At 40.8% G+C, this 12,683-nt stretch overlaps 1 protein-coding gene across 4 annotated transcripts in view; it reads right to left on the reverse strand.

Moving 5' to 3' along the window:
* Nucleotides 1-12,683, reverse strand: part of CHRM3 (cholinergic receptor muscarinic 3) — a 546,556-nt gene that overhangs the window by 289,508 nt on the left and 244,365 nt on the right. The gene's annotated exons all lie outside the window — the stretch shown is intronic.

Below are 12,683 nucleotides of genomic sequence, written 5' to 3' on the forward strand. Positions count from 1 at the left end.
TAGAATCAAGATTGCCAGGAGAAATATCAATAACCTCAGATATGCAGATGACACCACCCTTATGGTAGAAAGCGAAGTGGAACCGAGGAGCCTCTTGATGGAGGTGAAAGAGGAGAGTGAAAAAGCTGGCTTAAAATTCAACATTCAAAAAACGAAGATCATGGAATCCAGTCTCATCACTTCAGGGCAAATAAATGGGGAAACAATGGAAACAGTGACAGATTTTATCTTTTTGGGCTCCAAAATCACTGCAGATGATGACTTCAGCCATGAAATTAAAAGATGCTTGTTCCTTGGAAGAAAAGCTATGACAAACCTAGACAGTAGATTAGAAAGCAGAGACATTTCTTTGCCGACAAAGATCCGTCTAGTGAAAGCTATGGTTTTTCCAGTAGTTATGTATGGATATAAGACTTGGACTATAAAGAAAGCTGAGCACCAAAGAATTGATGCTTTTGAACTGTGGTGTTGGAGAAGACTCTTGAGAGTTCCTTGTACTACAAGAAGATCAAATCAGTTAATCCTAAAGCAAATCAACCTTGCTTATTTATTGGAAGGACTGATGCCGAAGCTGAAGCTCCGACACTTTTGCCACCTGATGCAAAGATCTGACTCACAAGAAAAGACCCCGATGCTGGGAAAGATTGAAGGCAGGAGGAGAAGGGGACGACAGAGGGCTAAATGGTTGGATGGTATCACTGACTTAATGGACATGAGCTTTAGCAAGCTCTGGGAGATGGTGAAGGATAGGGAAGCCTGGCGTGATACAGTCCACGGGCTTGCAAGGAGTTGGATGGACTGAGTGAACAACAACAAATCTCTGGCTCTTCTGATCTTCACTTACGTTTCTTTTTTCTCTTACATTCACTTGCTGTAACGCTGAGACCTTGTATGGCATATCTTTTCTATTCTCACAACAATCCCATATTACAGATGGAAATGAAAGTATAGACAGTGAAACAATAACCAACTTTGTGTAGGAAAAAATACATACATTCTACACAATTTACAGTATTCTCAATTATTCCTTATCCTGCCTATGAGTTGGGTCATCTGTAATCTCCATGTGGCACAAGAAGCACTCGGGTGGAAAGGGCCAAGTGCCTGATCCAAGTTGACATAGCCAGTTGGTGGTGGAGCCTGGGTCCCAGCATCGGAGTCCAGTCTGGAGCCTGTGCTCCTACCCACCATCAGCTAACCCTATAGGGGTCCCAGAGCTGATAGAAAGTTTCAGATCTAGAACACAAAAATGTGTCTGAAAATAAAGCCCCTAAAGTTGGTCACTGTGCACACGGCTTACTTTCTTCAGAGCCATCCTTCTCAATCTAAAGGACAGGCTTAAATCTGGAACTTATCTGAACTCAAGGGCACAAAGGAAAAGTAATGAAGATTTGAGAATTGCTTCCTTTTCTGACCATCATCATCTGTATACTCACTGGCATCTGTGCTCATGCACCTACCCAGAGCCAGCCCAGTTCACTGTTCTCATCCACACAAGGTCTTTACTCCTGAACTGTTCCCTCCTTTCCCATCCATTGTCAGTTTATCCTTCCTTCCATCCTCAATTATTTGCATAATTTTGTAAGTGGGCTATAAAATCTCTCATATTTTTAGAAAGTCCTCACTTGGTTTCAGGTCCTGCCCTCCTCTCTCTGGGCGACAATCGCTACCACACAATGCTTTCTCTTACGGTCAAGCTTGCCTACAAAAGTTGGCTATACCATCTACCTCCACTTCCTTACCTCCAACTCTGTTTTTAACCCCCTTTCGTATCAGACTTATGTTTCTCTGACTCCTAATATTTATATAATAAACACTGTGCTACTCTTATTATCAAAATACATTAAAATGTATATATAGCATGTTTTCATATATGGCATCACATACACACACACCTTAAACCAAAAAATACTATGACTCATTAAGACTGTGCATATTGATACTATGTATAAAATAGAAAACTAATGACAGCCTACTCAATAGCACAGAACTCTACTCAATGCTCTGTGGTGACTTAATCAAAAAGAGGAGATGTATGTATACATATGGTTGATTCACTTTGCTGTACAGCAGAAACATAATATCATAAAGGAACATACTCCAATAAAAAGAAAACTCTGTATATATGCCAATTCTATAGCTCAATTTTCTATATATCACAAATTTATGTATCAGTATTATCCTTTCCTCATGCTTGAAATCTTGCCACAGAAGATTTTATACAAATTTACCAGCAGGTTAGTATAAACTCTCCTCCTTTGCCAGCCGCCCCCATGTCCCTCCACTATGGCTCATGAAATCTCTCATCTATTGTGAACAGTCTACTAACTGGCTTCCATTTTCCCCCTCACACCTTGGTTTTTGCTCTACCTTGATAGCACCAGGTTGCCTTTTGCTTTCTCCTCTTCAAGTTTCCCCCTTTTCTGTTATCTCAGGCTTAAATGTTGGAGGGAAGAGGGCTGGCTCTATTCAGGGCCAATTCTAGGTGTACAATTGATGCACCCTACTGTTTATTCCCTTTTGTGGCCCATACCCTAGGGTTAGCCAGTCTCAAAACCACTCCCACATAAATGGTGCAACCTCTACCACAAAAAAGCTGGTAGTTTAAAGATGCACACACAATGGCCCCACAGAATGAACAACCTCTAAGATCATGGCTCTCTAGGAACCCATGGAGGAAAAACTAATTTAGACCTGGGGAGAAGAGGCCAAGAAGAGGTCTCCCCCACACACTCTGAAGGTCAGTGGAAATTATCATGGCTAAGTCAGATCCAGTAAAGGGAAGAGACACAGTAAGCTCAGGAGAGGGTAGAAATTGACAAGAAATAAAGCTTGAAAATTAAGCAACAAAACAAATCACATGCTAAGAAATCCAGGGTTTTTTTCCCTTTCTTAAGTCAATAAGGAGTCTGTTCACGTCAAACAATCAAATAGTTATTATTTACTGAGAACTTACAATGTGCCATTTATTAGTTTCACAACACTCCTGTGAGGCAGATGCTATTATTTTTTCCATTATACAAATAAGAAAACTGAGAGACACAGAAGTTAAGTAATGCTGAAGGTCAGACAGCCAGGAAGTGGCTGAATTTGAATTATAATGAGATTTTCATTTCAAAAAGGGAGAGGGATGCATTTAGTGTCTGGGTAGATCCTGCATAATGCACAGAAGGCGTGGACAGAGGTGTGGAGAAGTGGAATGGGACAAGAGAAGCAAAGAGGTTAGATTCTGCCACTATGACTGGGGTTGAGGGTGAAAGCCCACAAAGTAGAGTGGTCCAGTTGGACGTACAGATGTGGACTAGGGAAATATGTCTAGGCTGGAGGCAGAGGAGATCTGAGTCACTGGGCTGAAGACCTTGGCTTAATCCTGGAAATTAAGTGAATCAGGAAGAAAAGAACTCTGAATAGAATTTTGGTGCAGGCAAAGAAGGGGTTTGTCCTTAAACAACAGACAGAAGGAAAAAAAAAAGAGAGAAAGGAAAGAAAGGAGGAAGGGAGAAAGAGAGAAAGACAAGGATGGGGGAAGGGTACCAGGAGATTTAATCAGATTGAAGTTCCTTGGAAGGCAAGGAAAGAGAGAATTTCAAAAAGGTCAGTGGGAATAAAATTGGCAGAGAAGACAAGAGAGTTAAGGCTCAAAAGTTCTTGGGGTTGATCAGCCAGAGGATCTCCGCTCATTTTGGCAACTGCGGTGCCAGTGAAGTGGTGGAATCAGAGGCCAAACTGCAGCTCTTTGAGGAGTGCTAGACACATAGGACACTGAAACCATAAGCACAGAAAACTAGCCAGTCTGATCACACAGACCACAGCCTGTCTAACTCAATGAAACTAAGCCATGCCGTGTGGGGCCACCGAGATGGATGGGTCATGGTGGACAGGTCTGACAGAATGTGGTCCACTGGAGAAAGGAAAGGCCAGTCACTTCAGTATTCTTGCCTTGAGAGCCCTATGACACTATGAAAAGGCAAAATGATAGGATACTAAAAGAGGAATGCCCCAGGATGGTAGGTGCCTAAAATGCTACTGGAGATCAGAGGAGACATAACTCCAGAGAGAATGAAGGGATGGAGCCAAAGCAAAAACAATACCCAGTTGTGGATGCGATTGGTGATAGAAGCAAGGTCCAATGCTGTAAAGAGCAATACTGCATAGGAACCTGGAATGTTAGGTCCATGAATCAAGGCAAATTGGAAGTGGTCAAACAGGAGATGGCAAGAGAGAATGTCGACATTGTAGGAATCAATGAACTAAAATGGACTGGAATGGGTGAATTTAACTCAGATGACCATTATATCTACTGGGCAGGAATCCCTTAGAAGAAATGGAGTAGCCATCATGGTCAACAAAAGGGTCCGAAATGCAGTACTTGGATGCAATCTCAAAAATGACAGAATGATCTCTGTTCATTTCCAAGGCAAACCATTCAATATCACGGTAATCCAAGCCTATGCCCCAACCAGTAATGCTGAAGAAGCTGAAGTTGAACGGCTCTATGAAGACCTAAAAGACCTTTTAGAACTAACACCCAAAAAGGATGTCCTTTTCATTATAGGGGACTGGAATGCAAAAGTAGGAAGTCAAGAAACACCTGTAGTAACAGGCAAATTTGGCCTTGGAGTACAAAATGTAGCCGGGCAAAGGCTGATACAGTTTTGCCAAGAGAACGTACTGGTCATAGCAAACACCCTCTTCCAACAACACAAGAGAAGACTCTACACAGGGATATCACCAGATGATCAACACCGAAATCAGATTGTTTATATTCTCTGCAGCCAAAGATGGAGAAGCTCTATACAGTCAGCAAAAAGAAGACCGGGAGCTGACTGTGGCTCAGATCATGAACTCCTTATTGCCAAATTCAGACTTAAATTGAAGAAAGTAGGGATAACCACTAGACCATTCAGGCATGACCTAAATCAAATCCCCTACGATTGATTATACAGTGGAAGTGAGAAATAGATTTAAGGGACTAGATCTGATAGAGTGCCTGATGAACTATGGACAGAGGTCCATGACATTGTACAGGAGACGGGGATCAAGACCATCCCCAAGGAAAAGAAATGCAAAAAAGCAAAATGGCTGTCTGAGGAGGCCTTACAAATAGCTGTGAAAAGAAGAGAATCAAAAAGCAAAGGAGAAAAGGAAAGATATTCCCATTAGAATGCAGAGTTCCAAAGAATAGCAAAGAGAGATAAGAAAGCCTTCCTCAGTGATCAATGAAAAGAAATAGAGGAAAACAATAGAATGGGAAAGACTAGAGGTCTTTTCAAGAAATTAGAGATACCAAGGGAACATTTCATGCAAAGATGGGTTTGATAAAGGACAGAAATGGTATGGACCTAACAGAAGCAGAAGATTTTAAGAAGAGGTGGCAAGAATACACAGAAGAACTGTACAAAAAAAGATCTTCATGACCCAGATAATCATGATGGTGTGATCACTCACCTAGAGCCAGACATCCTGGAATGTGAAGTCAAGTGGACCTTAGAAAGCATCGCTACGAACAAAGCTAGTGGAGGTGATGGAATTCCAGTTGAGCTATTTCAAATCCTGAAAGATGATGCTGTGAAAGTGCTGCACTCACTATGCCAGCAAATTTGGAGAACTCAGCAGTGGCCACAGGACTTGAAAAGGTCAGTTTTCATTCCAATCCCAAAGAAAGGCAATGCCAAAGTATGCTCAAACTGCCGCACAATTCCACTCATCTCACACGCTAGTAAAGTAATGCTCAAAATTATCCAAGCCAGCTTCAGCAATACATTAACCATGAACTTCCAGATGTTCAAGCTGGTTTTAGAAAACGCAGAGGAACTAGAGATCAAATTGCTAAGATCCGCTGGATCATCGAAAAAGCAAGAGAGTTCCAGAGAAACATCTATTTCTGCTTTATTGACTACGCCAAAGCCTTTGACTGTGTGGATCACAATAAACTGTGGAAAATTCTGAAAGAGATGGGAATACCAGACCACCTGACCTGCCTCTTGAGAAACCTGTATGCAGGTCAGGAAGCAGCAGTTAGAACTGGACATGGAACAACAGACTGGTTTCAAATCGGGAAAGGAGTACATCAAGGCTGTATATTGTCACCCTGCTTATTTAACTTATGTGCAGAGTACATCATGAGAAACGCTGGGCTGGAAGAAGCACAAGCTGGAATCAAGATTGCCGGGAGAGATATCAATAACCTCAGATGTGCAGATGACACCACCCTTATGGCAGAAAGTGAAGAGGAACTAAAAAGCCTCTTGATTAAAGTGAAAGAGGAGAGTGAAAAAGTTGGCTTAAAGCTCAACATTCAGAAAACTAACATCATGGCATCCCATCACTTCATGGGAAACAGATGGGGAAAACAGTGGAAGCAGTGTCAGACTTTATTTTTCTGAGCTCCAAAACCACTGCAGATGGTGATTGCAGCCATGAAATTAAAAGACGCTTACTCCTTGGAAGGAAAGTTATGACCAACTTAGCACATTAAAAAGCAGAGACATTACTTTGCCAACAAAGGTAGGTCTATTCAAGGCTATGGTTTTTCCAGTGGTCATGTATGGATGTGATAGTTGGACTGTGAAGAAAGCTGAGTGCTGAAGAATTGATGCTTTTGAACTGTGGTGTTGGAGAAGACTCTTGAGAGTCCCTTGGACTGCAAGGAGATCCAACCAGTCCATCCTAAAGGAGATCAGTCCTGGGTGGTCATTGGAAGGACTGATGCTGAAGCTGAAACTCCAATACTTTGGTCACCTCATGCGAAGAGTTGACTCATTGGAAAAGACCCTGATGCTGGGAGGGATTGGGGGCAGGAGGAGAAGGGGATGACAGAGGATGAGATGGCTGGATGGTATCACCAACTTGATGCACATGAGTTTGAGTAAACTCTGGGAGTTGGTGATGGACAGGGAGGCCTGGCGTGCTGCGATTCATGGGGTTTCAAAGAGTCAGACACGACTGAGTGACTGAACTGAACTGAGACACATAAGGAAATTGTAAGAAAGACATGGTCAAAGAAGGTGAGAGACAGAGGAGGAAGCCATAAAAATCAAAGGAAAACTTAGGCAGGGGTGCAGTTTATTTTCCCTTTGACACTTGAACCCATTTTCCATTTACATATGAAAGACAAATCTTCCAAGGAATTTCAAATCTTCATGAAAAAGTATTAAGACCCAAGAGACAGTCAACACAAAACTGATATAGGGAAGGAGTAAGGTCCAGACTTCATGCTGTCTTTTTTTTTTTTTTTTAATGTGGACCATTTTTAAGTCTTTTGAATTTGTTACAACACTGATTATATTTTATGTTTTGGTTTTTTGGTCATGAGGCATGTGGGATCTTAGTTCCCTGAACAGGAAATGGACCCATACCCCTTGTGTTCGAAGGTGAAGTCTTAACCACTGGACTGCCAGGGAAATCCTCCTGCTGTTTTTTGAATCTATTCTTTCCTGCTGTTGACAGTTTCCTTTTTTGTCTCATATCACCCTCTTCTTGTAGAAGGGTCTCTATGCCCTTAATATGCATATAAAAATGGTACATTTTCTTCCATCTTGGAACATCATCATTCTATATCATAAACATTGTATTACTGTAAAAAAGAATCAAGAATGTCAACAGGCTAAAGATATATCCCATGCCAACTATGGAGTCATAATCTGGTATTTAAACTACTTGGTCTCATTACTTAAATCTGGCCTTACATGTAACACTCACGAAAAAATACATGTAGCTTGTCATCAAAACTGGACTGCAAGCTCTTCATGAGAGAAGCTGTGGATTAAAGCATTAGTACCAATGATCTAAAATTTCATCTCAGGAACATACAGCAGGAATTGAATAAGTATTCTGCTGAAAGGAAAACTGGACAGAGTTTGCAATCTTAGAATAATAAGAAACTGTGTAAATTGAATTTTCTTTTTTCTCCCCTAGGATATGCTGGAATGTAAATACAGCATGTCCACAGCTTTTGCCTTTTATCACATTATGAGATCTGTTTTTTTCCAAAGCATTCTTATATGTGCTTTGAATCTGTCTCTTCTTATACTTGCATGCATGCTATATGTTATTTGATGTGAAGATTGAGCCTCTCATTTTCACATTACTTTCTACAATTTTCCCTGTAAGCTTATGAGTTTCCTCATTTTGCTCCAAATGTAATTTAACCTATCCATGCTATGGAATGGTGTCTAAAACACTCTTTCTTTATTATTTTTATTTTATTTTTTTTTAAAACACTCTTTCTTTAAAAAGTATAACCTAACTTCAAATTTGGACTTTTACAAATCATCTCTATTACTTTACCTGATCACTCCTAGTTTTCTATAACTACTCTTTTGTTACAATTTTTATAATTATCCCATAAGATTTATTTTAATTTTTGGTCCATATTCTGATACTCTTTTTGTGAATTTTTTGTTCTGTGTCTTAAATACTACTTTGTGACATATTTTTGATCATTTGATCAATTTACTTTGATTTTTTTTTTGCATTTTATTTCTTTGGCATATAGCATAACACACAAATACTCTTTTTATTTAAAAATATTATCTGTGATTTTCTGCTTTATTTTGTTCCTGATTTGGATTTTCTATTTCTTTTAGTTCAAATGTTTCACTGAGAATTTAAGTATTTTTGTTTGTTTATTTTAAGAAAAGGGATTATTTTCATTTTGGGTCATTTCTGAAAATGAAATTGCTTTTCATTCTATTCCCATGTAATATATTAAAACCTTGCTAGAAAACTATTAGATTTTCTACCTTCACTTAAAGTGCCTTTTTAAACCTAACTGTGGAGCATTCCACGTGTTGGGCAGGTGTATAGTACCCAGGTGTATAAGATCCACACTAGAGCCCTGAGACCCCCGTGTGGTTAGCAGGGCCTGAGTAGGGGGCCCCAGTGCTCCAGAGTCTGATGCTGAGGCTCAAGTCTCACAGGCTGCAAGATAATGGGGACTCTCAGTACCTGCTGCTCCTCTGAGATGCCCTAAGCACAACGGGGGTGGCTTCTGCCACCCAAACATCAAACAGTGTCGAGCCAAAAAGTGAGCTGTTGGCTTGCAGGGACCAGGGGCTGTGAATGGATGAAGGAACTGGAGGGACAGGTTGCCACGGGACCTGGGACAGAACAGGGAGGAGAACCAGGAGTGGATCCAGGCTGGGGGTCTCCGGTGAGGACAGTTCTTCACAACAGGCCCACATCTTTGTCTTCACCTAAAACCAAAGGAGTACGTCAAGGCTGTATATTGTCACTCTGCTTATTTAACTTATATGCAGAGTACATCATGAGAAACACTGGGCTGGAAGAAGCACAGGCTGGAATCAAGATTGCCAGGAGAAATATCAGTAACCTCAGATATGCAGATGATACCACCCTTATGGCAGAAAGTGAAGAGGAACTAAAAAGCCTCTTGATGAAAGTGAAAGAGGAGAGTGAAAAAGTTGGCTTAAAGCTCAACATTCAGAAAACTAACATCATGGCATCTGGTCCCATCACCTCACGGGAAATAGATGGGGAGACAGTGGAAGCAGTGTCAGACTTTATTTTTGGGGGCTCCAAAATCACTGTAGATGGTGATTGTAGCCATGAAATTAAAAGACGCTTACTCCTTGGAAGGAAAGTTATGACCAACTTAGATAGCACATTAAACAGCAGAGACATTACTTTGCCAACAAAGGTCTGTTTAGTCAAGGCTATGATTTTTCCAGTGGTCATGTATGGATGTGATAGTTGGACTGTGAAGAAAGCTGAGTGCCGAAGGATTGATGCTTTTGAACTGTGGTGTTGGAGCAGACTCTTGAGAGTCCCTTGGACTCCAAGGAGATCCAACCAGTCCATCCTAAAGGAGATCAGTCCTGGGTGTTCACTGGAAGGACTGATGCTGAAGCTGAAACTCCAGTACTTTGGTCACCTCATGTGAAGAGTTGACTCATTGGAAAAGACCCTGATGCTGGAAGGGGTTGGGGGCAGGAGGAGAAGGGGATGACAGAGGATGAGATGGCTGGATGGCATCACTGACTTGATGCACGTAAGTTTGAGTAAACTCCGGGAGTTGGTGATGGACAGGGAGGCCTGGCATGCTGCGATTCATGGGGTCGCAAAGAGTTGGACATGACTGAGCTCCTGAACTGAACTGAAAGCCGGTACTTGTGTTCAGTACCCGCCCTGAGATCCAAGCAGGGACCCCGGCTTGTGCATAACAGTCTTGCTTCTCAGAGTGCAGTCAGCAACAGCAGCAGCTGGGTATGCGGCTGAAATGCAGAAGGGTAAGTTCACCTTAGCCTTTATGAACCAGAATCTGTATTTGAACAGGAGATTGGACACACATTTGTGCTTAAGAAGCACTGAGTCAAAGGACCCATTCTGGCTTTTCTTTGGACATCACTCTTTCTAAGGGACATGGCCAAGGCGAATTGGCTTCCTTTTTGAACAGGCTTCATATACTCAGGTTCCCAGAATCCTTTGTCCAAAGGCCCAGTCTACTCACTTCTAGAGTACTCAGAGGGTCTTCACCAGATACATCCTCCCCTGCATCCAGGACCGAGCAGGTGGTCAAGGGATCACTGTGACAACATGGGAGGGGCTTCCAGGCTGAATGTCCATGTAAGGCCCCGTAGGAGCAGAAAATAGTCAGGGGTGGAGGGGTGGATCCAGGGTCTCTAATTATACTTTAGCTCCTGGTCCCTTAGACAGGGTTGAGGTTACTTCTGTTCATTTATATGTGATATACCCTTCTAGTGGGGTCAAAGCAATGGGCAAGGTGAGATTATAAAAGAATATATGACTTTTACAAAAATTTTAAATATTTGATATGAAATGTTAGGTTGGATTCCAGAATCATTTGCCTTATCCAAAGAAATTTCAACATTACAGTTGTCAGTGAAAGAATGTAATAGCTGTCATATTCTTTAGGTGTAATTTTAATCCCAGGAAACTTCTAAATGGCTATAAAAATCAGTTTTAGACTTTTTATCATCTCCTTGTTCTTACAAAGCATCCCACAAAGAGCAACTATCAAGACTTTGGAGAGACAACTGATTTAAAATTATCAACACAAGTCATAATGTCTAACATGGTATCTTATAAGGAAAAGTTACCTGTGAATTTATGGTTTTCATTAAAATGTTTGACAATATTTCATTTAGAAATTCAATACTTATTCTTATTTCCAATACTTTTTATTTTCTATTCTTCTCTTTAAAATTTAGTTTTCTGAAATATAGTTGATTTATAAGATGTTAATTTCTGCTGTATAGCAAACTGATTCAGTTATACATATATATATACATTCTTTTTCATATTCTTTTCTACTATGGTTTATCACAGGATTTTGAATATAGTTCCCTGTGGCATACAGTAGGACCTTATTGTTTATCTATTGTTTATATAATAGTTTGCATCCACTAACCCCAAATCCCCATTACATCCCTCCCCCACTGACCTTGACACCAATAAGTATGTTCTCTATGTCCTTGAGTCTGTTTCTGTTTCATTAATTTCTCTTCACTTAATACCAAGTATATGTATTGAATTTTTTTCACAAAAGTCCATACGGATGTCCTCAAATCCTAACTAATTTACCCATGTACCTATCATACAAATATCATATCAGCATAATTAAGTGAAAAAAGGTGAGAAGCATGTATACTCAGCTAAACAAAAGCAAAGAGACCCAAACAGGCAGACTGGAGAAGGATACTCCTTTCCTTCACATATAGTGTCTCTGGGTCCCAAATGTCTATCATTTCTGACTTTTATTAAAAGTTTATCATTTTATAAAGTGGATTTCCTTCGTTTGTAAAATTTTTCAAAGATTTTTCCCCCTCAACAGATCAGCTTCAAACTTTTAAAAACACTTTCCTAACATACAATTATCATCTTCCAAAGATCCTAAAGTACTGTCAATGTGACTGAAATCAAAATGTAAATATTTTATAAACAGCTGTCAAATCTCAATCAGCAGAAAACAAAAAGCCCCCGAATTGCTGTAATCTAACCACAAGGCTACATCATTCAATTGACAGATAAGACAGTTTTCGAGCTTCTGTTTTCCCATCAGCATTTTAACACATTTGCATAGTGTGGCATCCTGGATTGTCCCTGTGACAATTGGCTGGAAGATGGGCTAACTGAAGCTCTCTAAGGGAGAAGCCTAGCACAGTAATTGAACTCAGTTTCATGGAACATTTTTCACACTCACTGTATTTGGAATTTCAGTTACCAACAGGGACTAAATATCGGCATCAAGGGAATATTATCATGGCTATTAAAAAAAGCAAACTTTTGCCTTTAGCAGTTCAATAATTTATTATTTTATTCTTTTGGGCCTTCATTCAACAAAGATTTCTGATCATCCATGTGCCAGGCTTAACTAATAAATCTATGCAAGATCCAAAGGACTGGGCTCTTTCACCCATTACAACTGATAAGAAATGCCACTAGAGGGCTTCTCTGGGGGCTCAGTGGTAAAGAATCCACCTACCAATGCAGGAGATACTGGGTTTGATCCCTGATCTTGGAAGATCCCACAGGCCCTGGAGCAACTAAGCCCGTGCCCCACAGCTACTGAGCCTGCGCTCTACAGCATGAAGCCCACACGCCCTAACGCCTGTGCTCCCAGAGAAGCCACCGCAAGGAGACCACGCACTGCAACAGAGAGGAGCCCCTACTCGCCAGAGCTAGAGAAAAGCCCACACAGC

Source organism: Cervus elaphus, chromosome 15, assembly GCF_910594005.1.
Source record: "Cervus elaphus chromosome 15, mCerEla1.1, whole genome shotgun sequence".
Classification (NCBI taxonomy): Eukaryota; Metazoa; Chordata; class Mammalia; order Artiodactyla; family Cervidae; genus Cervus; species Cervus elaphus.